This window comes from Arachis hypogaea, chromosome 15 (genome assembly GCF_003086295.3).
Source record: "Arachis hypogaea cultivar Tifrunner chromosome 15, arahy.Tifrunner.gnm2.J5K5, whole genome shotgun sequence".
Classification (NCBI taxonomy): Eukaryota; Viridiplantae; Streptophyta; class Magnoliopsida; order Fabales; family Fabaceae; genus Arachis; species Arachis hypogaea.
Genome location: NC_092050.1, coordinates 74,500,232 through 74,506,414, shown reverse-complemented (window position 1 = coordinate 74,506,414; position 6,183 = coordinate 74,500,232).

Below are 6,183 nucleotides of genomic sequence, written 5' to 3'. Positions count from 1 at the left end.
TAATTATTCAAATCTTAAATCTTTTGGTTGAATTTAAAGCTTTCTGGGAGAAGACATGGGCTTGGCGTTGGGTTTGGATGATTGACGCCTAACATGGATGCAACTTTAGATACTAGCATTTAACTTGAGATGCTGGTGCCTAAATTGGAATAATTCTTGACCACTAGAAGTGACAAATCACTTGAAGTCGGGCTCTGGAAATTGGCGGTTGGTGCCAATATTGTGGACTTCAATGGGCGCTGGGATTGAATCATTGAAGTTTAGCGTCACCCTTGAAACACCATCGAAGGTGCTGGGCTTCATGGTTTGGGCATTGGGCTTGGTTTCTTGAAGCCGGACGCCACCTTTAGGTGCTAGGCTTGGATGGCTGGCACTAGACTTCAAGTCCTTGAAGTCTGGCACCAGCTTCTCTTTCTCTCTTGGGAGTGCACTTTGTGTTTCTTATTTAATTCTTTTATCTTGATTACTTTAAAAATAATTCCTGAAAATACATTAATCCTAAAACAACTGCAAACATATGATTAGATATGAAAACTTCATAAAAAACATAAGAACTTAGATTTAAACCTAAGAAAACTATTCAAAAAGATATATGAGAATCACTAAAGATGCCTAGGCATTAACATAATATCCTAATAGTTAGGGTGTTACACACTCACCATATTATCATCACATATAGTGTTAGTTTTAACACTAACAAACCTCCCCTCACCCAATTCCACCAACATCATCACCTCCACCTTTTCCTTCATCAACCCCAAACTCTAGCCCACAATCTCAACCTCCATATTTACCAGTAGTTTCTCTCTCATCACCAAAACAAAACTAATCGCAACCCAATAATCACAACTTCGACCACAGTCACAAATACCATATCTCTCATCATTACTGACCGTAGCCCTATAATCCATTCTTCCACCATCATCAACACCTTCTCAACGAACAACAATAACAAATCCTTCTTGTTTTTATTTTTAATTAAAAAGAAAAATGCATAGAAAGAGAGAAGGAGGGAGAGATGGATATACAATGCCGATGATGGAAGATGGCTTGAAAATGATGATGGTGATGAGCGAGATGAGGTGAAGAATGGAGAAGAACACAATGACAAAGGAAGGAGGGTAAAGTAGAGAGTCGTGGAGAAGAGAGAGGCGATGACAATGGCATGTGAAGGTGATGGTAGCAGCGATAATGGTGGTGTGTAGAAAAAGGATGATCACGATGGTAGTGGTGGTAGGCATAGGTTTGGGAAGGGTTATCAGGAATGTTTGGAGGAGAGAGAAGAAAAGATTTGGAGATGATGATGATGATGATGATGATGATGATAATAATGATGATGGAGAATAGTTTTTAAAGGGTAAAGTTGAAAATAAAATGTTGACCACGAGTTGATTGTAAAAAATTTGAAAGTAAAATGATAAGAACAAAATTAAAGCAAATTAAATGTGAGAGGTAGTTTTGAAACTTTTTAAAAATATTAAGGATAAAAAGTATCCTTTACTCTAAATATAAATTGTACATATTTACTTTAATACAAATGATTATACAATAAATTGAAATAATTAAATTTCAAGAAAAAAATCCAAGTCTTGAAAGAATATTGACATGTCCTACTTTCTCCTTTCTCTTCACAGTTATCAAAGACAAAATACTAGTTTAGGTTCCCAAACAAAAAGAGTGGTATGGAACTTGTTAATAAGATGTTTGATTTTTTTTTTAAGAATTCAAACTCATATGTCTCTCACACACATACTAAAATGTTTTTAAAGCATGCATCTTTGAGAAAATATGTTTGAAATTACTTTAGAATAAAAAATTTTGAAAAATACTAGCCTAAACATTTTTAAAACATGAAAAATGCAAAAAACAGAACAAAGAATCGATTCCAAATTTTTCAGGGTTGATTCCTACACTATTTTGTTGAGTAGTGTTATTGTTTTATTAAAAGAATCGATTCTCTAAATTACAAAATTAAAATTTGATTCTTTAAAGAAGAAAATTGATTCTTTGGAGAAAACAATAGATTCAATGATTTTAAAATTCAAACTTCTCTCGCAACGACCAGTAAAACTCAATTGTTCAATAAAAGAATAAATTCTTTATATGACAAAAATCTTGTAACAACTAGCTTTGACAAATTATATTTCTATCTACCTTGCAACATTCGCAAAGTTTGGGATGATTATAAATACAAGGTTTGAAGCCATATTTCAAAACCAGGTTTCTCTCCATGATCATTTGTTATTATAATTCAATTTCTACTCAATTCAAAGTTGATTTTATACACAAGATATGCACAAATTTGTGTTCATAGAGCTACCAATTGTATTCATCTACTCTTTTAAGAGAGTTTTCATTCTTGTCTTGAGTGTCACAACTTATAAGAAGAGAATTGTGTCAAGGTCGTGGTGAGAATTTTGATGCACTATAGTCGCAAAGGATATCATGAGGTATATTAAAACACTCAAAGGAAAAAGTATTCAAACTTGGGATTGCTTCATATCCTTAGTACATTATCATTCACTTTTACTTTGTTTAAACAAAGTGGTGTGAAAAATATAACTCCGTATAAGTGCTTGAAGTTTGCATGCAAGCTCTTGGAAAAGTATAAATACAAAATCATTTGTTCATTTAATTTAAGCACATTTTCGCATTGTGAAAATTTATCATTATTTTTATACGCTCAAGTCACCTCCTCTTAAGTATCTTATGTTTACCAACTAACAAGAATATCAAAATACAAACATTGCAAGAAAAACGCTAAGTACCGTCAGATTTACCGCCGGATTTATCAAATAAATCCATCAGTAATAAGTTTACGGTCGGATTAACCGTCGTCCTGGAGTTCACGATATAAACGGCACTGAAAACTATTTACCGACAGATTATTTTCGTCTGATGCTAATTACCGGCAGATTTTACGTCGATTTGCTAGTTCACGTGTTTAGGCACTAAGTCACCGGCTTCGACAGTAGTCTTTTTTATTTTTTAATTTTTATTGCAGAGTTAAGACACAATTAATAGTCAAATTAGAACTTTTGTCAACAAAATTGTTAGCAGAAATCTAAAATTATCAGAATCAACAAATTATTCTATTAAAAATAAATAGTCTAAATACAATAAAATATCATAGAAGTAAAATACAATGAAGTAGACAAATAGATCCCGGTAATTGTCATCGTCGTCGTCATCGTGGTCCCCTTGTTGAGGCGGCAGAGTAGGTTCTGACGTTGGTTCTCCACCAGTAGCATTGCCGTTGAACCAGTAGCGTTGCTGCCTCTAGCGCCACTGGCACCAGCGTGCATCTGCTGGTTGTACACCTCCATCTGCTTTCGCAAACGATCTAGCTGCTCTAGCTTCTCGATCAGGTCCGAGTTGATGGCAACGATTCCTCCCACACATGCAAGAAAGTCATTGTACCTCTACTCAAACTGCTCCGCTTGTTAGTGAAGCTCATGTGTCAGTTTCTACACCTCTCCCCTCAAGTTAATAACTTTCTGGGGATCGGCAGGGCTGGTGGTAGAGGCAAAGATAGAGGAAGCCTCTAATACAGAGGAGCGGAGGCCACTAGCGAAGAATGACCCAACCCAAAGCGGCGATTCTTGTGGGGTTCAGAGACGGTCTCGCACCAAACCCTATCAGGATCTACCGCTGAGGTCTCGAAGCCGGCTTCATCATTCCCCTAGGCGGCTGAGATTGCTGGGTCGTGGCCTCCAACCTCTACATGTGATCTTCCTGCGTCACACACGTTGTGATTAGGATAACAGTTAATTGACTTTAAACTAAATAAAATTGAAACTTAGGATTAATTTAAACTCACATAACGGGCTTCAAAGTATGAGTATTCTTGAAAGTCTCCGCCAGTGTCGTTTCACGATCCAATGACTTAGACTACAAAATATATCAACCAATAAAATAAATGAACAAATTAAATAACTAATTCAAGTAACTACTAAAAAAAAATTAAACAATGACAAAATTCTTACCAGTCTGCTCATCGTCTTTATGAAGGTCGTTAACCTACCCATATACTTCGACGACCTGAGTGAAGCCCTGTTAGCGACGTTTGTCAGACAGCGACGCTTAAACCCCTTATCATTTCTAAAATGGGCGTCTAGTTCCTTCTTGATGGATGGACGGATCCAGGTCGTTAGGTGTCGCACCCTTGACGAACGTCGCTTATCATCTGTTGAAGTCATTTAGCTGCCTGGTGGTCGTAGATCTTTCTGATCATGAGATTATGTTCTGCATCCCATATGAATTTCAACTACACAAAGTGATTCAACAACATTAGTTAGTCGGTATAAAATACATCAACATTATTGGGTTCTTATCGCCTACTTCTGAAACCATCACTATCTGGTCTTAGCCGAGATCTTCGTGTAGTTCAGCCACGGGTGGTCGTATATTGACTTAATGACCTCAGAGATCTCCTATGTGCAAGCATTGGAGTTTGGTGCAAACCTATCAGAGAAAAAAATCTAACATTAACAAACACATAGAGATACATAAACATAAGATTAACAAGCTTAATATTAAAAAATTGAATGTACTCATGGCTGCATGTCATCGGGCCAAATCCTCATCCGGATGATAGGCGGTGGTGGAAAGGCATCCTGCTGGGGGGTACTGGAGGAATCACCCACCGCAGGCTTTATCACTGGATCTGCAAAGGGTGTAACAGAAGGAGACACGTAGTTCAGGTTTGGACCATGATAAAACTGCTGGTCTGATGGACCCGCCTGTGATGTCATAGGGGTTGACGGGGTAGGCAGGGTAGAGGGCAATGACTGAATAGTCCCTAGGAATTTGGTGGAAACCCTCCCTCTACAACAACCACAAGACCCACTCGATCTATCTCTGCTACTTGTCGTCATGAATGCAAAGAGAATATATTATTAATACTAATTAGCACATATTAACTACACAAATCAAAATCTCCGAAAAAATTGGACATAACCTCCCCTAAAGATGTGACAGTTCAGTTAACACAAATTCAACCAATCTCAATCCACAACATCAGTCAACACACAATTAATTTCATAAGAATTAAACTCAACTAAACAAGGAGCCTTCATGATTCAAATCCAAAGCAATAAGATGTGACATGCATAAATCCAATGTAAATGAACAATCCGATTTGTTAGTTATTTCTCAAGCAACACTAAGAATAAAAATAGACATAAAAGTCTTAGGTAGCTTGAAATGTTGGATTTTAAGAGTGGAAATAAGAAAACGACACAATAAGCAAATTAATTAATTCAGTCTAATTGATATCATTGTAATCAGCAGTCAGTAGCATAACTAAATCAATAATTAGCAAGCTTTCTATTCAACAAATAAGTCTCCCATTTAATAAATCGACAAATTCAAGTCTCATCATAAATTGATTACCATGCAATTAGTCAATTACATCACATACATAGCATCACAATAGTCAGAGCTCACAAACACACACAAAATTAACTAATTATTTTTAGCTAAATCATTTTAAACACACGACAAACTAAGTTAACTAAATCACAATTTTTTTTTATGAAAAACAGGTTAGAAACATAACAAAAATTAAGCAAGAAAAAATTAACTAACCTGGACCTGGTAGACAACGACGAAGCTGGACCTGGCGGCGGATGATGAAGATGGCGATGCAAAAAACGGCGCTCGTCAGTGGTGAGAAGAGCGGCGACTGCAACGGAGGCTAGGGTTTGCAACGGTGGATGAAATGGAGATGTCACGGAAAATGAGAGGTGCAAAGAGAGGGAGGCATGTTTATCGGTGGCGGCGGTGGGTTGACGGCGTCGGCAATGTTCAGACATGGCTAGAGAGAGAAAGGGAGAAGAGAGGTTAGAGAGAGAGAGAGTAGTTTCGAATTGAAGGGGGAGAGGGGTTTGCACTTTGAATTTTAGGGTTCATTACCGTCGGATTTACCGGAGGATAAATCCGACGATCACTCGTTGTGGATGACCAAAACGCAGCGTTTCACTAAAATGGGTTTACCGGTGGATTATTTCGAAGGTAAATCCCACGTTACATTTTACGCCTATTTTTTCCATTTTTCCTCCAAGTATTACCGGTGAATTTACCGTCAGAAACAGAAATCTGCCGGTAACAATTTGATCCAACGAATTCCACAACAAAATCATTGGTGAATTTGTCGATAAAGCCGACGCTAATGTACAATAC